This window comes from Chelonia mydas, chromosome 2 (genome assembly GCF_015237465.2).
Source record: "Chelonia mydas isolate rCheMyd1 chromosome 2, rCheMyd1.pri.v2, whole genome shotgun sequence".
NCBI classification, from domain to species: Eukaryota; Metazoa; Chordata; order Testudines; family Cheloniidae; genus Chelonia; species Chelonia mydas.
This window is the reverse complement of record NC_057850.1, coordinates 151,119,872-151,141,593: the sequence shown is the minus strand read 5'-3', so window position 1 is coordinate 151,141,593 and position 21,722 is coordinate 151,119,872. Positions and strand designations below refer to the sequence as shown.

At 55.1% G+C, this 21,722-nt stretch overlaps 1 long non-coding RNA gene across 1 annotated transcript; it reads left to right on the top strand.

The window, feature by feature from the left end:
* The first annotated feature begins 5,692 nt into the window (after nt 1-5,692).
* Nucleotides 5,693-7,434, top strand: LOC122464611. The gene is made up of 3 exons (XR_006288807.1): nt 5,693-5,768; nt 5,931-6,081; nt 7,053-7,434. It is a non-coding gene; the product is annotated as an uncharacterized LOC122464611 (long non-coding RNA).
* The last annotated feature ends 14,288 nt before the right edge of the window (nt 7,435-21,722 follow it).

Genomic DNA, 21,722 nt, shown 5'->3' with positions numbered 1-21,722 from the left:
AGAGGGTGTACCTACTGGGTCCGGCAGGGATCAGTCTGGGGTGTGGTACTATTCCATATTTTCATTAATGATTTGGAAAATGGAGTGCAGAGTGCTTCTAACTGTGCAGATGACACCAAGCACTTTGGAGCACAGGACTGGAATTCAAAACGCCCTTTACAAATTGGAGAATTGGTCTTCTTGAGCCAAACTCCAGGGCTGGGCCCCTCTCTATAGACTGGGCGAAAGTGAAACTCCAGAACAAACACTCCTCCTCCTGGGCAGTGCATTCCAACCTTTAATGGCAGGGGGACCGACATGAGGCCTGGTTGTAATTGCCAGCTGTGGAAGGGAGTGTGTAGCAGTGGTTAGTGAAGAGCCTGGAAATAAGGACTGCTGCGTCCCATCCGTGGCTCTGACTTGGTGTGACCCTGAGCAAGTAGCTTCCCCTCACTAGGCCTGTTTTTCATCAGTAGTCGTTGTGGTCGCAGTCCCTACAGCCCAGGGGGGTTGGGAGGCTCCAGGAAGGTGTGTAAAGTGGGAGCTGGGAGGCGCTGTCACCCCGCACTAAGGCAGTGTTTTCCACCCCCTGCTGCTGGCTGAGTTTCTCCATCCCTTGGCAATAAGACAGACTCTTCTTTTCACAGTCAGTTGATCGCCCAGTGTCATCACCTGCCTGCTGGCTGGGCGTGTAACTCCTCAGGTCACCACCCTCTCCAGCCTGCCTTGGGCTTGGAGAGTAGGAGGGCGAGCGACAGCAGGTGACCCTGAACATCCACCATCCATCGCTCCATCACCTAGAGCAAGTGAGTGACATTAGGGTTCCTCTGTGGCATCCCCTGTCTGTCTGGGGAGAGAGGGGGAGAGAATCTCTCCCAAAGGAGATTGGATTTGCAAACAGCCTCCAGGAGCCCCTCGCTCTCAGACGGGGAGGGGCTTCTCCAGAGCCTTCTCCAGTGTGTTTGGAAAGGTCCCACCAATGCGGCTCCCAGCCCTTCCCTTGTGGGAGACTGTTCCCCTGGCTGAGAGTGTCTGAGCTGGGCCAGACCCTGTGAGCTGCTGAGATGGAAATCAATGAGAAATGAGGGGGCCCTGGGCTTCCTATGCCTAGGGACTTTGATGTGGGGAATGGTTTCCCCAGAGAAGTCCGGACTCCTGGTAGTGTTCTGTTCTCTAGCCTGGCGGGTAGCCAGGGATGGCAGGAGGGAGCTGCTTGTCCGATGGTCTTTGTAACTGACCCCAGTGCCTCCCCGGTGTTGCAGCACCAGGGATGATGAGGGGAAACGTTGGGAGCAGATCATGCAATGAACTCCTGCCAGTGTGTGGAGATTGCACTCCCTGCACCCCTGTGAGGGGAGGAGGAGCTGCTTGGCTGGGGCAGGGATGGGGAGGGATGAAAAAGGCTGTTTAGTGAGAGGCTGCCTTGACCCCAGACTCACGCCTGCTCCCCTCGGTTCCAGGATGGCCGGGCTCCTGAGGATGTTCAGGAAGAAGGCTCTGCGGTGGCCCCAGAGCCTGAGGGAAGCAGCTGCCATCTTCCCCAGGAGCAGAGCGGCCCCTCTGTCCCCGCTGGCAGGGAAGGAGCTCCCGGATGGACCAGGAGGTGGAAGTGCCCAGCCTTCTGGCAGAGGAAACCCGCTCCCGGCGCAGGCGCCGAGGTGGAGAGGCACTGGCCAGGCTGAAATGGAGCCGGCCCAGGATGCGGCTGGGCAGGCAGGACCCAGCCCAGGACGGGAGCCAGGCAGGGTGGCTCTGGGGCTTGTTGTGTGGGAAGCACCGGCCCCAGGAGCCCAGCCCTGATTCCCAGCAGGAGGCATCACCCTGCCACTCACTGAGGACCTCCAGTCTCCCCGGGGCAGGAGGTGGAGGATCCCTGTCCCAGCACCAGCAGCTCGGCCCGCTTCCCATGGGACAGCAGCAGTGCCTGGGATTCGGGTAGCAGTGAGGCCAACGGGCGCCGCTGCTTTGTTCCAGGTGAGGAGCCAGGCTGGGCTCAGGAGGGGTGAGGAGGGGGCTGTGAACACCCTGAGCCCAGGCCCTCAAGCAGTGCTAGGGGGGGTCCCCAGCCCAGGTGTCTGGCCTGAGCCACGTGAACCTCTGACACTAGATGCTGCCACTTTGGTCCTTGGTGCTCTGGTTGGCGGGGTGGGTGCGGGGGGGGGCAGGCACCTCCCAGGGAGTCCAGGACAGTGTGTGTGGGGGTCTCTTTGCTATGGGCTCCTGAAGGAGTTGGGGCTGAAGGTATCACTGAGAGCGGGGGTATGGGGAGCGATCTGCCCTGGGTCCCGGAGGTGGGAAGGGGGCACATTGCCCCACCATGCCCCTGTCCTTCTCCCAAGTGGCAGCAGGTATCATCCTGTCCCCTTCTCTCCCTGGTGCAGGACCCCAGGGACTCAGAGGAGGAGGAATGGGTGGATGGCCAGAGAGGAGGCTGCTCTCAAGAACATCGAGAGCAGCTCCAGGGCCGAGAAAAGGTACAAACCCCCAGCTGTGCTGGAACCGAGATTTCCCGCCCCTTCCCAGCACCCTGACCCCCAGCAGAGGTCTTGTGTCTGATGATCCCCAGCCCTAATGGACCTTTCTCCTCCATCATCTGGGACACCCAAGATGGGGGTGTTTGTCACACACCAGCCGGGGTCTCCTCCCCCAACAGGCACTGTCCCAGATCTGGACACTGCTTGTGTAGGAGTCGTGGGTAATTTGGACAATGGGCGGGTCCCCACTATCCCCCATTCAGGCCTGAGTGCTGCAGCTGGTGTGCGTGGGGCAGGGAGGTCCCTGCCTAACTGGCTCTCTCTCCCCTAACCCCACTACTGGTGGGTGCAGGACGAGGCCCAGCAGCTCATGTTCCTGCACGCCATCCACCCCTGTGTCTCGCTGCACAGCAGAGAGGGCAGGACACATTGGAGCCACACTGCTGCAAGGTGGCTGTGCTGGAGAGGATTGTGGTGAGGGAGGACAGAGACATGGGAGGGGCAGGGGTCTCCCCGGGCCAATGGATGGGGGATGGCTGGTGCTGGAGGGGCAGCTGAGGGCAGGGATTGCTGGGGCTGAAGATTGGGGAGAAGAGACAGGAGAAATTCTGAGATTGGTCACTAGTGGGCAGGAATGGGAGGAGCGGGAGGCAGGTGGGGGGATCCTGCTGGCTGTGTGGGGCGCTGGCTGTGTAATCTCCTCACTGGGAAGTGTCAGCGAGGCCCGAATCTCTCACGCTCCTTTGTCTCCTTTGGGTCTCACAGGAGCTCATTGAGGAGCTGCCTGATAACTCTCCACGGTGCTGTCCTTGCTAACTCCCTGATTGCTGTGGGCAACCTCAGGTACCCTCCAGCCCTGTTCCCCTAACTCCGGTGCTGCTCAGGCCCAGGGCTGGGAGTCACTGCCCCTCCCACCACCTGGTCACCTCCCAAGGGTGGCTCCTCTGGCAGAGGTGGTGGGAAGGTTCACTCTCTCCTGGCTGGGCTGTTCTTTTCACTCCAGTAACATTGCAATGGCTTTGGGGAGAGGCTCACTCCCAGGAACAGATACAGGAGGGGCAGCAGGGTCCAGGGAACAGGCGTTATTCCTGCCCTGCCACTGTCTGTCTGGGAAACCTTGCACTTGTCATTCCCTGGCTCGTGCCTCAGTTTTCATTCTCGCCAGCCTCTGCCTATTTCCCTGCAGTTTCACGTCCCTGTTGGTGCCAGTCCCACCCCCACACTGCACAGTCTAATGCACTCCTCTCTCTTGCCAGCACCATGACACCTGCCTGGAGCCAGAGTGGAGAGCCACCTCCTGAGCTGCCCTGCATGCCGTCTTCACCCTGGGACGTAGAAACACCACCCAAGTCCAGGTAGATCATGCTAAAGTCATGGATTGAAGAGCCAGCTGTCATCCTGCCATGAATCCTTGCTAATTGCCTGCAGTGGGATGTGAATGAGCGAGGCCAGGATATGTATTTGGGGGTCTCACAAGTGCTTCCCAGAGACCCCTCTTCCCATCTGTGGCAGGTGTAGCCCCAGTTTCCCAACTCTGACCATGGCTCTCCCTTGCTTTGCAGGAACTGCATAGGGTCTTGCCAGAGCTCCTGGATGCCATGCTGGGGAACCTGCTGGCAGAGTCCCCAGACACCGACAGGCTCCACTACATCTTGGAGGTGAGCCCGATAGAGGGGTGGGGCAATTTTCCTTAACTCTTAGATCCATTTTCAAGTCTGTCCTCCTAGCTGGGCCCCAGTGGGCGTCCTTGGTCAGGGCAGTCAGTGCAATGCAGTGTCAGGCCCTTCCTCCTTGAAGGACAGAGGAAGCTGGGACTTCAAGCCAGAGCTTTGCCTGGGGACTGGCTTAGGGAGTGAGAGTCTGAACCCCTCCTGTGAGATCCAGAGATGGTCCTCAGAGAAAGTCACAGGCTCCTTCCAAGAGAAACAGGAGGACCCCAGAGAATCAGCCCTTCTCTCGACGGGCCCTGAGATTCCTGGGGGGATTGTGCTCACACTCAGTCCCTTCACCCAACCAAGGACTTGAGAGCCAAGGAGGGTGAGGGGTCTGTCTCCTTCCCGGTGAGCTGTTCAGGAATCAGGAGTTCAGGGAGGATGGGACCAGCCCGACATCGAACGTTGTCCCAATCTAGAGAGACAATGACAAGTTGTGACCTGCAGGATACAGGCATTGTCCTGGGGGCAACAATCCCCTTCTAAAGCTCTGCGATCAGTGAATCAGATGTTCCACCCTGCACAATGTCTCAGCCCCCTGGGGATGGGGAGGGTCTCATTAGCACAACACATGCACCGGCCCATTGATCCTGAGCTGCCTCCTTTCCCCCTAGCACATTAACTATTGGATCGTGTCCAGGTGTCGCAAGAGAGAGCCAGGGCCATTAGGAGCAGCACGCCCTGCTCAGATCCACCATCACCCTCCCTGAGTTTGACATAAGTGACCTCTCACCCCAGCTTCCTGACTTCAGGCGTGGTGGCTGGCTCGAACGGGCTGTAGGATGTGCTGCTGCAGGGGCTGGGGGTTAGGAGTGTTCCTTTGGGGAGCAGAGTCAGAGCAGAATGACTTGGCTTGAGTCAAGTTCTTCTTGTCCTGGTTAAGTGGTGACTCTGGGCTTTAAGGGGACCATGCTGCAGGTTCATGCCTTTTCATCCTGGAGCAGCTGGGAAGTAAGTCCTCATGGAGGGCCCTGCCCACATCCCTGTGCTCCAGGCTCTTTTGAGGGCAGAGGAAATTAAGGGTCTAAGCTCTACCTCCTATCCTCTAGCATCTCCTGCTGAGGGGAAGGAGAGTCCTGGCCCAGGGGAGGACTGGGAACTGACAAAAAATGCTGATGGAGTCCCCTCTCCCTTCCATTAGAACTCAGCAGAATTCCCCAGGATGGGTCACCATGTGCATAGCTGGCTCTGTCCATCAGTGACCCAGCCAAGGACCTCAGCCGGCAGGCCAGGGAGAGGGTGTACGGCTCTACCGCTGCTGCTGCACCAGAGGGGTAGGAACCCAGCTGGGAAATGGCACCTAGAAGAGTGAGACTGGGACCCCAACCAATTTCTCTCAGACTGACCCTGGCTGGAGGCTGAGTCTCTCTCGATCTCTTTCTCTGTTCTACACCAGCCCTGCAATTCTGTTGGGCCAGGCACGCAGCGAGGACTCTGCCCACTGTGCAGCCACCAATGGGATTGGAAGGACACAAGCACTGCAACCAGAATGACAAGTGTGTGTGTGTGTGTCTCTTCTCTCCCAGGGCTGACCATCCATGAGGCTGAAGCCCTGGTGTTGGGACTGGCACCGGGCAACAGGAACACAGCCAGGGTTGGGGAGGTAAGGACACTCTGCCAGGGCATGACACAGCTCAGGGAGTGGGGTGGCTGGGTCTCCTGCAGGCTGCCTCCTGGGGCCACTAGACAGAGATACCATTCTAGCCCCAGGATTTGGAGCTTGCTTTGGGCAATCTGCTAATGCCTCACGTCCTGTTGGGTTTAGGTCTTCGGAAAGTTCTTCTGGGAGGGACAGAGAAGATCCTTCCTCGGACGGCAGTGCTGGCCATCCATGACCCCTGTTGTGTGTCAGCCAGGCTGGGCTACTCCTCACCTACTCCCTCCTGGGGGAAGCCCAGCAGCTGCTGGGGGACAAGGTAAGCAGCTGCATTAGACTCAGGAGATTGGGGTGGGGCCTAGGCCTCATTCCCATTCGATGGCCATTCGCTGGCCTGGCACGAAGGAGCCTGATGGGGAATGAGCGTGAGAACAGGTGCTACTGGGAAGGGAGATGAATTCACCTCCATGAGCAGGAGGGAGCCAGCTTGTCCCCGGAGCAGCTCCAACCGAGCTCTTTAGCAAGGCTAATTAATGACAAGCATTACCTCCTCACGGACTTATGTTCTTAGGACACGGTGCTATCGCTCTTGGGAAGTGCCCTTTGCGAGTCTCTCCTGTCCCACAGGGCAGCACAAATTCCCAGTGGCCAAGTGTCCGTGACACCCGAGCCACTACCCAGAGTTGCTCCCATCACTGGCAGCCTGGGAGGCCAAGGACTGATGAGTGATGGCGACTCACCAGGCAGGGCTGATGCACATGGGCAGGGGAAGCTTGTCCTGCTGCTGGCAGGGCTGGACCCACTCTAGAGAGAACGGGAGGATTCAGTCAGCAGGGGCTGCTGATCTGCCCTATTCACCAGGGCTGCCATCCTGCGTCTTCAGCATTAGTGTCTGGGATGACTTGGGGAAAGTTCTCAACCTCTCCACATCCCAGTTCACTGCTGCCAGAATCCCTCCTGCCTGCCCCCACCCCCGCCCTGGAGCCCCATCCCTGCCCTACCTGCGTGGGGGTGGAGGAGAGAGTTCTGAGAACTTGAGCTGTGGATTGGAGGTGGAACAGCTGTCAGGGACACTGAGGGGAGGTGACAGGAGCTCACCCTACAAGGAGGGGGGTTGGCACTGGAGGTCACTAGTAAGGACAAGACTCCATTCTGGGGGTCAGGAGGGTGAATCCATCCCTCAGAGGTGGACAGGTGCTGGGGAGAAATGCTGCTGGTTCCAGGTGCCCTTAATCCCCCTTGATACCTTGGAGGTGTCTGAGTCTCTGACAGGTTCTCATTCCCTTGCAGCAGGAGGATGTTACAGCCAATGTGATTCGCAAGTTCCCCATCATCCAGCACTTGCGCCAGGTGCCTGAGGCACTGCAGGAGCTGTGCCTCTGAGGCCACCAGCAACTCCCGCTCCCTGCAGCAGGTACTGCTCTGGGTCACTGTAAATGGGGACCTAGTGGAAGGGAAAATGGAGCCCCCGGCACACACAGAAACTCTCTCTCCTCTCTGTGGAGCAGGGTCCTTCCCTCTACCCCCCAAATTCCGGCACAGTCTCCCAGACGGGCGCAGCCTGCAGCTGAGCCACCTCTGGGAGCGGTGGGAACAGGTCACTTCGTCCCATCAAAGCAAGCAGTGCTGGCTCTCAAAGAGGCTTAGATGGAAGACCTCACTCCCTCATGGAGGTAAGAGCCATTTACTCCTTGGGGCGTGTGGGTCTCTTGGGGGAGAAATGGGATCCCTGATGCATAGCCTGGCTGGGAGCTTCCCCGTCCTTGGCTCCCAGCTCTGGGACAGAGATGTTTCCATAATCGTACCACCCTGGTTTTGTTCCTAGGAAGGAGCTCCCCAGAGATGTCCTCTAACCTGCACTGCATGGGGCTTAGCCAAGCTGATTACAGGATGAGCCCTACCTGAGAGGCACCATGTACCTCCCCCTACAGAGCCAGACTTCAGTGCTGATCCAGCCCAGCTGGGGTATCAACAGGAATGAGAATGAGGTAGGAAGTTCAGAGCAGCAAGGAAATCCTAAAGGGGAACTTGAGAAGAGAGGTAGGAAGTGCCCAGGGAAAACTGCAGCAAAGAGAAAGGAGTGGACCTTGCTGTTGGGTACAGGACCCTGGGCTGCTGCCAATGTGAGGGTGGGACTGGACTCCCCTACTGGCCCCAAAGAAGGGGGCGTACACGCACCTGGAGAGGGTTACCAAGCCCAGCAAGGGGGGCTGCAAGCTGAGCAAGAGCCCCAATGATGGCAGAAGGACTTTTCTGTGGAAAGATCTGTTTGGACTTTCAGTGAGAGACAAGCTGGGGCCCAGAAGGATGGACTAAAAGTGGTGACCTGGCCGGAGGGTTGACTTACCAGGCAGAGAAACTGTCATGGTGCTGGAGCGACCACGGATGGTGGAGGCTAGCCCAGTGAGAGGACTGTGATGTCATGTCTGGCCGCCGGGGGGGCATGTAACGATGTGTAGATTTGTTTCTAATTGGCATAGTCAGGAGGATTGAATTCCCCCTGTGGTCCGTGAGGGCTGATTGAAGTCTTGGTTGCTGAAGGCAGGTCTGTCCTCCCAAGCGGGTGTCTCGAGGGACTGAGCTGGTCACTGGATTTCCCACTTCAGTTCCAGGGACTGGTTAAGCAGCTCTAGGGGTTTCTCCAGCAGCTCCTAGTAAACCAACAGAAGCAGAAGGAAGTGCAGGTGGAGCTACAGACGTGGCAGCAGCAGCAGGAGAGATCCTGCAAAGAGAAATCAACCCAGGGTCTGCTATGCCCATGGACAAAAAGAGCAGACAAGGTGAGCATGCCTGGGCTGTGCTGAGAAGGTTAGCCCAGGAGAGCAGGGAGGTGCAGTGGGCAGAGATGGGAACAGGCCAGAGGACTAATCCAGTGTCAGGGGGAGAGTCCTCCCCGTTGTGGGAGATGATGTTGCCCCTCTGTGGGGAAGTCCTTCCTTGCAGATGCTGTGCTTTGGTTCCTGGACTCTGGCACGAAGCCCAGCTCCCATCCCTAGCAGCTTGGCTATTCCCTACCTTGCTTGGCACCAGACCTCTGCAGAGAGGGCAAGGACTGCAGAGCCAGCTGTCATCCTGGCAGGTGTAACCCCAGGTTCCATAACCCTGACCCATGGTTTACCTCCGCTGACAGGCTCTGAAGAAGGCCTGCCCAGAGACGTGGATGCCATGTTGAAGAGCTGCTGACAGCAACCCCCAGCACAGACAAACTCCCACACATCTTGGAGGTGAAGATAATGGGCAGGGGCAGGAGAAATTTTATCTTAGCTCTGGGGAGGCCTGGAAATGAGAGACTGGATGATCCACGTCTCCATTGTGTCCTGCTACCTGAGAGCCATTGGGCCACCCGTGGTCAGGGCAGTCAGTGCAGAGCAGTGTTGGGGCCCTTCCTCCTTCAGGGACAGAGGGAAGGTACTGGTTCCGGACAACAGGGCTCTGCCTGGTTCTGTTGAGCACTAACTCCAAGACCCCAGGCAGGCTTGCGGAGTGAGAGCATCAGAGCCCTGTGAGGTCCAGGAGAAGGTCCTCCGAGAAGAGCACTGGCTCCTTCCTAGGAAGCTGCTGAGATTGGTCTTCACAACATCCTCTGGCAAGGAGTTCCACACGTTGGCTGTGCATTGTGTAAAAAAAATACTTCCCTTTTTTAGTTTTAAACCTGCTGCCTATTAATTTCATTTGGTGACCCCATATCAGTGCACAACAGAAATGGTTTATCAAAGTCATGTTCAATAACATGACTGAATCCTTTTACAAACTCAATGTAAAACTTTCTTAGAACAATAGTGGATTGGATCTGCCCTTGCAGCATGGTTCCTGTATGTCTCATGTGATCTTGCCAAGAGCTAATGAAAATAGCTACTTTATCCATAGAAGCTTTGGCATGTGTCTGGAACCCAATTAATGTCAAGACAATGTAGATATTAGTGTTGTCCATACTATAGGAATCCTGGCATTTAGCCATGAAAGCAATATGGTAGTGTGCCTCGATTTCCCTTTTCCTACAGCATAACAGGTCGGGAATGTCTTTTCTCCTGTGAAAAGTTTCAAGATTTATTTGGGCATAAGCTTTCATGGGTAAAAAACACAGATATTTTGTGGGTGAAACATCTGTATCACAAGGTTTTTTTAACATAGTGTGTTCTTCTGTATCACTCTTAACATGTTCAAGGGTTTTCCCAAAAGATTCGGCACATTGTACACTTTTACAGTTTCTGGTAATAGAAAAAAAAAAGCTAAAAAAAATCACCATTAGCAATAATAACAAATCCATTGGAAGTGTCCATATACAATCATTTTTGTCATGCCACACCTTTTGGCTCAATACCATTGGGGTTTGGGCCTTGTAGGGTTACCCCGTGACTTCTCTTTGCAAAATTCAGTTCTCACTTTCCTCCTTGTCCTGAAGTAAAAGAAAAAGGTTCTCCCAATCCCAAAGGACAAAGCCCCAGACCCAGGTCAATAGACAAATCAAATCTTACCCACAAATCATGCTGTTGCCAATCCTTTTAGGGGCAAGGAGGAACAAGGAGCACCTTGCTTTCAAAAGAGCCAAGGAGGAGAGGGACACGGTCCATGAAGAGAAACTACTCCAGGGTTCCTGGAGGAATAGAGGAAGAGCAGGGAGCAGGACCCATTGCTCAGGGAGAGAATGCTGGATATGGGAGCCAGCAGGGTGGTTCATCCACCTCATATCACAGCGCCAGCACCAGCGCATGTGCCAGCTGCAATGTCTGCAGGTGCGCAGGTCCATGTAACTATGACAGTGGAATGGTGTTCCTGGTCCTGGCTCACAATGGTTGGAGGGTGGAGTTTGTGGCGGGGCCAGTGAGCAAAATTACAGATGGGGTTTCTGTTCCCAACGATTGACAGTTGTGTGTCTCAGAGAAAGATCCTCTAACCCCTCTCTCCAAGAGACGTACCCTTGTCTCCAAAACCAGTGAGGTGGCAGAGCGCATACTGGTTTATGCCGTAGACGACACATTTTCTGGCCAGCCTTGAATGCTCCAATTCCCTGATGAATGTTCTTCTGACCCTTAATGGCTTTTATATTTTTGCTTTAGCGATTATTCAGACACTCAGGGCGCCCATTTGGCCTGGTCCCACTTCCACTGGTGCCTCACTTTCCCCCTCTCTGAAGTGGAGATAATCCTAACTGACAATTCGACAGTGTTTGATCCTCAGATCTTGCTTCCCAAATCCCTGCCCTCCTTGCCCACACTGCCCTCTCCCCCGTTTCCCCAAACTTCCATGCCTATCTTAGTGTCTGTCTCATCCCACAACTGCAAGGTCTCAGACACAGTCTCCTTCCAACAAGCTGAAGCTGCCCCTGGCTCTAGAGCAGGAATCGCATGTCCTGAGAGCTTCCCTTGCGTGGTATATTCACCATGGGCATGAGAAAGGACAACTCCCATATGCAGGTTGAACATCAACCTCCACCTCTGTCCCAGCAGCAGGATGGCCTCTGGTCCCTGCTCCTTTGGACAGCTGGAGATACTGAGAGGTGTAGTTGGCAGAGCATGAGAACAGCCCATGAGGTTAAGAAATGGTGGGGAGAGGCTCTTCCCTCCATGGGACATTACGTTGTCCTTCCGTGGGAGGTCCTTTCTTTCTGCCCGCTGGGATTTGGGTCCGGGAATCCTCCCAGAAGCCCAGCTTCCATCCCTAGCAGCTTGGCTGTTCCCTAACCTGGTGTGCACCAGGGCCTCTGCAGAGAGCTGCTCTGGGCAAGGACTGCAGAGCCAGCTGTCATCCTGGCAGGTGTAGCCCCAGGTTCCATAACCTGACCCATGGTCTCCTTCCGCTGGCAGGCTCAGAGCAAGGGCTGCCCATAGAACATGGATGACGAGCTCTAGATCCTGCTGACAGCATCCCCCAGCACAGACAAACTCCAGCACATCTTGGAGGTGAGAAGAATGGGAAGGGGCAGCAGGGGTCTTACCTTGGCCCTGGGGACTCCTAGAAAGAAGAGACTGGAAAATCCATGTTTCTTCTCTTGGATCCGTCCAAGTATGCATTTGTGGTATAAACTCAGTGGATGACCTTGGGGTTAACTCACTTCCCCCTTCCGGCATCAGTCTTCTCCACTCTCAGATCTACCCTGGAGAAGAAGGACATAAGCCCCGACAATCACCTTCACCTGTGGGTGTCTGGCCCTGGGAGCCTAAACCAACTGGACTACCTGCCCCATCACCTAAACTGCCCTGTCTTTCCCTCCTAGGGCCTTGTCCTAAGTGCTCAGCCTAGCCCTTTCCTGGCTTGTCCCTGACCTTTCAAGGACTCTCCAAGCCCCTCCCATACCTGCTCCCCTTGGGGTCTCTCTCCTGGCTGAGCACAGGCTGCCCTTCTATCTCTCAGCAGGCCTGGGTCCTAGTCACATGCTGCTGCTTGTCACCTGACCCCCACACTTATTCCCTTCACCCTAGGGAGCTGCATAACCTGGGCTAGATGCAGTTGAGCTCCAACCCCTGTCCTTGGCCATCTCACCCTGGGAGAGGTTGAAACTGGAAACCTGTGGGCTAACAGTAACTGTTTGCTCTGAAATGTGCTGAAGACACAATGGAAGAGGAAATCCTTTGGCCTGGATTTAAATTATTCCAACTGAAAGTGAATGAGAGAAAATAGATCCAGAGTTATCTTCCTAGAAGCAGAAAATGTAAAGATTGATAGATGTTAAGGTCAGAAAGGACCATTATGTGTATCTAGTCAACTCCTGTATAACTTGGGCCCTAGAATGTTACCAAGTGGTTCCTTCAGCCAACCATAACATGGGACTGGGCCAGAGCATGTCTTTTGGAAGGACATCCACATGCACTAGAGCAGGGGTTCTCAAACTGGGGGTCGAGCCCCCTCAGGGGGTCGCGAGCTGTCAGCCTCCACCCCCAACCCCGCTTTGCCTCCAGCATTTATAATGGTGTTAAATATATAAAAAAGTGTTTTTAATTTATAAGGAGGGGTCACACTCAGCGGCTTGCTCTGTGAAAGTGGTCACCAGTGCTAAAGTTTGAGAACCACTGCATTAGAGCCAGCTGGCTAACAGAAAATCTTTCTTCTGCAGTGACGTGGGGTTAAGGGACATGGAGGAAAAGACATGGAGGCTGTGATTAAAGTTAGAGGAGCGAGGCCAGGATAACAGGGGCGAGGTCCCAGGACTGGCTATCAGAAGACCTGCCGTTTTCTATTCCTGGCTTTGGGACCATGAGCGAGTCTCTTCAACGCTGGTGCCTCGGTTTCCCCACTATCAAATAGAGCTAATCAAGGTTTTGTTTGTTCTCCCCATTTTACAGGGTGGGAAACCGAGACACAGTTGGGACCTGTCTACACTACAGCTCTCTAGTGCATTTCTAAGCTGCTGACCCCCACATGTTGTTCAGAAGCCTACGGACAACAGCGCTCCTAAAGGTGTGTTTGTTCTGTTCTTATCCCCTATGTACCAGCAGGGCTGGACGGCCTTGTCTCACTGTGCTGTGGGGAGCAGGTCCTAGGTACTAAGGGTCTGAAGAAGCTCTCAAGGACTAATTTTTAAAAATATTTTATCCATGAATTGGGAGAAAACATACAATCAGTGGTGGGTGACAAAATACTGGCAGAGTGGTAATTACTGATGAGGAGAGGGCAGTGATACAGAGCGATCTGGCTCATTTGGCAAGCTGGCCCCATTCAAAGAAACCAAGTTTGACCAGAGCCAAATGCAGGGTCCTATACCTAGCAATAAGGCAGGCAGGCCGCCACACCTACAGAATGGGGGAAGTAATATCCAGGAAAGCAGTGACTCTGAAAAGGATTCAGAGGCCATAGTGAAGAAGCCGTTCAACGTGAGCTTCCAGTGTGATGCTGTGGGGAACAGGGCTGAAGCCATCATTAGACGTATGAGCAGAGCCGTGAGGAGGATAGGGAGGTGACACAGCATCAGTGAGACTGCCATTGGAATACTGCCTCCAGTTTTGGTGTCCTCATTTGAAAAAGATGTTGAGAAATTGGAGCTGGGGCAGCAAAGAGCCACCAAATGTTCGGAGGGTTGGAGAAAAAATGCCTTCTAGAGAGCGATTGAAAGAGCTCAACCTGTTTAGCTGATAAAAAGCAGACTGAAAGGTGACTTCACTGAAGTGTTGAAATGCCTTAATGGAGAGAAAATACTAGGGATTAAAAGGCTCGTTAATCTAGCAGAGAAAGGCAGAACAAGACCCAATGGCTGGAAGGTGAAAAGAGACCAATTCATATCACAAATAAAGCCCAAATATTCAACAGCGAGGATGATTCACCACGGGAACAAGCTACCAAGGCAAGTGGTGGATTCTCCATCTCTTGATGTCATTTAATGAAGACTAGATGCCTTTCTGGAATGTGTTTGCCAAACGGTAGCGATTATGGTATACAGGAGGCCTGTGACATGCAGGGGGTCAGATTAGATGCTCTAATGGTCTCCTCTGGCCATCAAGTCTACTCATTTCTGAAAAACTGAATGTAGCATTGGGAGTAGCCTCTGATGTTTTGCTGTCTAGCCGGCTTGCTTCCTAGAATGAACACTCATTGAGTGGGGTGATCCACGGGGAGAGGCTCAAACCTCCAAAGTGTCTAGCCAGCGGCAGGACATTAGCACTGCAGGGGAGGGGTGGGTAGGCTGACCGGATAGCAAGTGTGAAAAACGGGACAGGGAGTGGGGGATAATAGGAGCCTATATAAGAAAAAGCCCCAGATAGCGGGACTGTCCCTATAAAATCGGGACATCTGGTCACCCCAGGGGTGGGTGTGGCAGTGACATCACAAAGGCCTTTTGCAGGACCTCAGCCTATTGGTCAAAGGTAGTGGGGAGGTGGTGACCTCACAGAGAGCTGCTGACATCAGCCAGGCAGGACAGGGGCGCGGGGCCAGGGAAACCTCGGAGACCCCTGTAGCTTTGCTTCAGCAAGTCTCCTTCTCGAGGTCCCTCTTTGAGGACTGAGAGAGTATTAGGGTTTACGTACCTGAGCGCAAGGAGGAACCTCTTTTGAGTTTTCTCCTTTCCTTTTCCTGATTTTACTAGAAAACAGACATCCCTGTTTGGAAGGTAAGAGCCTCCGAGAGGTTTGGAACCTGTTCAGTCTGATCCATTTGGTGCCAGCTGAATTCTAGGCCTGGAAAACGCTAGCTTAAGGTGGCAGAATTTTATTCCCCACCTAGGATTTTGTCCCTTAGAATCACTGGGGACATTAGGGTTTGTCCTTTTGGTTTTATCTTTTCCTCCATCCCTCCCTCCTTTCTCTTCTTCTCTTACTTCTTTTGTCCTTTCCCCTGTTCCCCTCCCGCCACCAGGAGGGGTGTGTTGGGGGGAGTCACTGGGGGTGTTCTGCAGCTCCCATTGTGGAAGGTCCACCCAAAAATGTGGGGCTGAAATAGTGCTCGGCCAGTGATCCCCACCAGTGACCTGGGCCACTCTTTGGGCTCTCTGGTGAGAACCCTCAGCCTCCCGCCCCTCAGTCTCTACCCTGATTGGCTGAGCAGGGGGTTCTTGACAGGGAGGAGACTCGGGTCCTTGTTGTTCTCTTTTAAGACCAAGTAAATAAGTCATAACCAGTCAGGTTTGACAAATTTTGCTGCTTCTCTGCATTCACTGTCTCTGAGCAGTTCATGATTCTCTCTAACATTCCAGTTCTCCTGAAACACTTGCTGAATAATTACTATGAACTGTTCTTGGTCTGGAGCTCATTTGAGAGCACTTTATTCAGATCGTTCAATGTATGAAACTCAAGATCCGATGGTTAGTCTGAAATTCAGGGCTCTTGGGTCCTATTCCCAACTCTGCCACTGACTGGCTGTGTGACCTCAGACAAGTCAATTCTCCTTTCTCAGCCTTAGCTTCTCCCTCTTTCAAGCAGGCAAAACAATCCGCTCCTACCTACCTCACGGTGGGTGGAGGATCCATTGGAGAGTGTCACTGGGAGCAGTGAATCATATGAGGTGTCCTATCACTTTTACTCAGATCAGATTATGACGTAATAGAGTAGTTGAAATATTCTATTTTATTTGTTTTTGATTATTTTGAAATTGTTAAGAGCAGCAACTCCTTAGCTCAGACTGAAGCATCTTATCTAATTTTCGAGATCTAAGTGTCTCCTCTTTGTGTGCGACGAGACAATTGAACACACTGTGACAAAATTGCAAAGAATTTTCATCCCACTTGTTATGATTTCAAGAAACAAACCGGTTTAGTCTGAATGGGATTTTCTGACCAAAACGGTTTCAATGAAATTTCCCCACCATCTTGATTCCTGGGCTCTCTCCCTGCCTCTGGGGGGTTTGTTGTCTGTTAGAACAGGAGTCAGGATTGGTGGCTTCTTTTTCTGGCTCTGCCACCGCCTTGCTGTGTAGGCCCTTGGGTAGGTCACTTCCCTTCTCTGTACCTCAGGCTCCCCATCTGTCCAATGGGATCAGTCTGGGGTGTGGTACTATTCCATATTTTCATGAATGATTTGGAAAATGGAGTGCAGAGCATGCTTCTAAACTGTGCAGATGACACCAAGCACTTTGGAGCACAGGACTGGAATTCAAAACGCCCTTTACAAATTGGAGAATTGGTCTTCTTGAGCCAAACTCCACGGCTGGGCCCCTCTCTATAGACTGGGCGAAAGTGAAACTCCAGAATCAAACACTCCTCCTCCTGGGCAGTGCATTCCAACCTTTAATGGCAGGGGGACCGGACATGAGCGCCTGGTTGTAATTGCCAGCTGTGGAAGGGAGTGTGTAGCAGTGGTTAGGGAAGGGGCCTGGAAATAAGGACTGCTGCGTCCCATCCGTGGCTCTGACACTTGGTGTGACCCTGAGCAAGTAGCTTCCCCTCGCTAGGCCTGTTTTTCATCAGTCGGTTTGTGGTCGCAGTCCCTACAGCCCAGGGGGGTTGGGAGGCTCCAGGAAGGTGTGTAAAGTGGGAGCTGGGAGGCGCTGTCACTCCCGCACTAAGGCAGTGTTTTCCAACCCCTGCTGCTGGCTGAGTTTCTCCGTCCCTTGGCAATAAGACAGACTCTTCTTTTCACCGTCAGTTGATCGCCCAGTGTCATCACCTTGCCTGCTGGCTGGGCGTGTAACTCCTCAGGTCACCACCCTCTCCAGCCTGCCTTGGGCTTGGAGAGTGAGGAGGAGGGCGAGCGACAGCAGGTGACCCTGAACATCCACCATCCATCGCTCCATCACCTACAGCAAGTGAGTGACATTAGGGTTCCTCTGTGGCATCCCCTGTCTGTCTGGGGAGAGGGGGAGAGAATCTCTCCCAAAGGAGATTGGATTTGCAAACAGCCTCCAGGAGCCCCTCGCTCTCAGACTGGGGAGGGGCTTCTCCGGTGTGTTTGGAAAGGTCCCACCAATGTGGCTCCCAGCCCTTCCCATGTGGGAGACTGTTCCACTGGCTGAGAGTGTCTGAGCTGGGCCAGACCCTGTGAGCTGCTGAGAATGGAAATCAATGAGAAATGAGGGGGCCATGGGCTTCCTATGCCTAGGGACTTTGATGTGGGGAATGGTTTCCCCAGAGAAGTCCGGACTCCTGGGTAGTGTTCTGTTCTCTAGTCTGGCGGGTAGCCAGGGATGGCAGGAGGGAGCTGCTTGTCCGATGGTCTTTGTAACTGACCCCAGTGCCTCCCCAGGTGTTGCAGCACCAGGGATGATGAGGGGAAACGTTGGGAGCAGATCATGCAATGAACTCCTGCCAGTGAGTGGAGATTGCCCTCCCTGCACCCCTGTGAGGGGAGGAGGAGCTGCTCTGGCTGGGGCAGGGATGGGGAGGGATGAAAAAGGCTGTTTAGTGAGAGGCTGCCTTGACCCCAGACTCACACCTGCTCCCCTCTCGGTTCCAGGATGGCCGGGCTCCTGAGGATGTTCGGGAAGAAGGCTCTGCAGGCGGCCCCAGAGCCTGAGGGAAGCAGCTGCCATCTTCCCCAGGAGCAGAGCGGCCCCTCTGTCCCCGCTGGCAGGGAAGGAGCTCCCAGATGGACCAGGAGGTGGAAATGCCCAGCCTTCTGGCAGAGGAAACCCGCTCCCGGCGCAGGCGCCGAGGTGGAGAGGCACTGGCCAGGCTGAAATGGAGCCGGCCCAGGGTGCGGCTGGGCAGGCAGGACCCAGCCCAGGACGGGAGCCAGGCAGGGTGGCTCTGGGGCTTGTTGTGTGGGCAGCACCGGCCCCAGGAGCCCAGACCTGATTCCCAGCAGGAGGCATCACCCTGGCCACTCACTGAGGACCCTCCAGTCTCCTCGGGGCAGGAGGTGGAGGATCCCTGTCCCAGCACCAGCAGCTCGGCCCGCTTCCCATGGGACAGCAGCAGTGCCTGGGATTCGGGTAGCAGTGAGGCCAACGGGCGCCGCTGCTTTGTTCCAGGTGAGGAGCCAGGCTGGGTTCACGGAGGGGTGAGGAGGGGGCTGTGAACACCCTGAGCCCAGGCCCTTGACCAGTGCTAGGGGGGCGGGTCCCCAGCCCAGGTGTCTGGCCTGAGCCACGTGAACCTCTGACACTAGATGCTGCCACTTTGGTCCTTGGTGCTCTGGTTGGCGGGGTGGGTGCGGGGAGGGCGGGCAGGCACCTCCCAGGGAGTCCAGGACAGTGTGTGTGGAGGGTCTCTTTGCTATGGGCTCCTGAAGGAGTTGGGAGCTGAAGGTATCACTGAGAGCGGGGGATATGGGGAGCGATCTGCCCTGGGTCCCGGAGGTGGGAAGGGGGCACATTGCCCCACCATGCCCCTGTCCTTCTCCCAAGTGGCATCAGGAGTCACCCTGTCCCCTTCGCTCCCTTTGTGCAGGGACCCCCAGGGACTCCGAGGAGGAGGAGGAATGGGTAGATGTGGCCAGAGAGGAGGCTGCTCTCAAAAACATCTGAGAGCAGCTCCAGGGCTGAGAAAAGGTACAAACGTTCCCCAGCTGTGCTGGAACCGAGATTGTTCTGTCCCTTCCCAGCATCCCAATCCCCTGCAGAGGGTCTTGTCCCTCATGATCCACCATCCCTAATGGGGACCTTTCTCCTCCATGATCTGGGACACCCAAGATGGGGGTGTTTGTCACACACCAGCTGGGGTCTCCTCCCTCTACAGGCACTGTCCCAGTTCCTGACCCTGCTTGTGTAGGAGTTGTGGGTGATTTGGACAATGGGCAGGTCCCCACTATCCCCCATTCAGGCCTGAGTCCTGCAGCTGGTGTGCGTGGGGCAGGGAAGTCCCTGGCTAACTGGCTCTCTCTCCCCTAACCCCACTCCTGGTGGGTGCAGGATGAGGCCCAGCAGCTCATGTTCCTGCACACCATCCACCCTGCGTGTCTCGCTGCACAGCAGAGAGGGCAGAACACATTGGAGCCACACTGCTGCAAGGTGGCTGTGCTGGAGAGGATTGTGGTGAGGGAGGACAGAGACATGGGAGGGGCAGGGGTCTCCCCGGGCCAATGGATGGGGGATGGCTGGTGCTGGAGGGGCAGCTGAGGGCAGGGATTGCTGGGGCTGAAGATTGGGGAGAAGAGACAGGAGAAATTCTGAGATTGGTCACTAGTGGGCAGGAATGGGAGGAGCGGGAGGCAGGTGGGGGGATCCTGCAAGCTGTGTGGGGGGCTGGCTGTGTAATCTCCTCACTGGGAAGTGTCAGCGAGGCCCGAATCTCACATGCTCCTTTGTCTCCTTTGGGTCTCACAGGAGCTCATATCACCTGCCTGATAACTCTCCACCAGGCGCTGTCCTTGCTAACTCCCTGATTGCTGTGGGCAACCTCAGGTACCGAGACCCTTTTGCCAGGTTCCCCTAACCCCGGTGCTGCTCAGGCCCAGGGCTGGGAGTCACGGCCCCTCCCACTCCCAGGTCACCTCCCAAGGGTGGCTCCTCCGGCAGAGGTGATGGGAAGGTTCCCTCTCTCCTGCTGCGCTGTTCTTTTCACTCCAGTAACATTGCAATGGCTTTGGGGAGAGGCTCACTTCCAGGATCAGATACAGGAGGGGCAGCAGGGTCCAGGGAAGAGGCGCTATTCCTGGCCTGCCACTGTCTGTCTGGGAAACCTTGGCCTTATCATTCCCTGGCTCGGTGCCTCAGTTTCCATTCTCACCACCCTCTGCCTATTTCCCTGCAGATTCACCTCCGTGTTGGTGCCAGTCCCACCCCCGCATTCGCACTGCACAGTCTAATACCGGCTTCTCTCTCATGTTAGAACCAGGAAACCTGCCCTGGAACCAGAGCTAGAGACCCACCTCCTGTGAGCTGCCCTGCATACAGTCTTCACCCTGGGCGCGGAGAAGGACACCTCCCAAGTCCAGGTAGATCATGCTAAAATCATGGATTGAAGAGCCAACTGTCATCCTGCCATGAATCTTTGCGAATTGCCTGCAGTGGGATGTGAATGAGAGAGGCTAGGATATGAGTTTGGGGGTCTCACTGGTGCTTCCCAGAGACCCCTCTTACCATCCTGTGGCAGGTGTAGCCCCAGTTTCCCTAACTCTGACCCATGGCTCTCCCTTGCTTTGCAGGATCTGCATAGGATCTTGCCAGACCTCCTGGATGCCATGCTGGGGAACCTGCTGGCAGAGTCCCCAGACACAGCCAGGCTCCACTACATCTTGGAGATGAGCCCCATAAGAGAGGTGGGGGCAATTTTATCTTAACTCTTAGATCCATTTTCCAGTCTGTCCTCCTAGCTGGGCCCCCAGCGGGCCGTCCTTGGTCAGGGTAGTCAGTGCAATGCAGTGTCAGGTCCTTCCTCCTTGAAGGACAGAGGAAGGAGCTGGGACTTGAAGCCAGAGCTCTGCCTGGTTCTGTTGACCACTAACCACAGGGCCGCTGGCTGGCCTGGGGAGTGAGAGTCTGAACCCCTCCTGTGTGATCCAGAAGATGGTCCTCAGAGAAAAGTCACAGGCTCCTTCCTAGAGAAACAGGAGGACCCCAGAGAATCAGCCCTTCTCTCTGACGGGCCCTGAGATTCCTGGGGGGATTGTGCTCACACTCAGTCCCTTCACTCAACCAAGAACTTGAGAGCCAAGGAGGGGTCTGTCTCTTTCCTGGTGAGCTGTTCAGGAATCAGGAGTTCAGAGAGGATGTGACAGCCCCGACACCAAGCACTGTCCCAATCAAGAGAGACAATGCAAGTTGTGACCTGCAGGATACATCGTCCTGGGGGCAATAATCCCCTTCTAAAGCTCTGTGATCAGTGAATCAGATATTCCACTCCGCACACAATGTCTCAGCCCCCTGGGGATGGGGAGGGGGTCATTAGCACAACACATGCCCCTGCCCATTCATCCTGAGCTGCCTCCTTTCCCCACAGCACATTAACTACTAGATCGTGTCTAGGATGTCGCAAGAGAGCTAGGGCCATTAGGAGCAGCACGGCCCTGCTCAGATCCACCATCATTCTCCCTGAGTTTGACGTAAGTGGCCTCTGCCCCCAGCTTCCTGACTCCAGGCGTGGGTGGGCTGGCTCCAAGGGGCTGTAGGATCTGCTGCTGCAGGGGCTGGGGGTTAGGAGTGTTCCTCTTGGGGAGGCAGAGTCAGAGCAGAGAATGAGCTTGGCTTGAGTAAAATTCTTCTTGTCCTGGTTAAGTGGTGACTCTGGGCTTTGAAGGGGACCATGCTCCAGGTTCATGCCTTCCTGTCATCCTGGAGCAGCTGGGGAAGCAAATCCCCAAGGAGGACCCTGCCCACATCACTGTGCTCCAGGCTCCCTTGCGGGCAGACAAAATTAAGGGTCTAGCTCTAGCTCCTATCCTCTAGCATCTCCTGCAGAGGGGCTATGGGGAAGGAGAGTCCTGGCCCGGGGGGACTGGGAGCTGACAGGAAAATGCTGATGGAGTCCCCTCTCCCTCTCCCTTCCATTAGAGCTCAGCAGAATTCCCCAGGATGGGCCACCTTGTGGCACAACTGGCTGTGTTCATCGGTGACGCAGCCAAGGACATCAGCCGGCAGGCCAGGGAGGGGGTTTACCGGCTCTACCAGCTGCTGCTGCACCAGAGGGGTAAGGAACCCAGCTGGGAAATGGCACCCGAT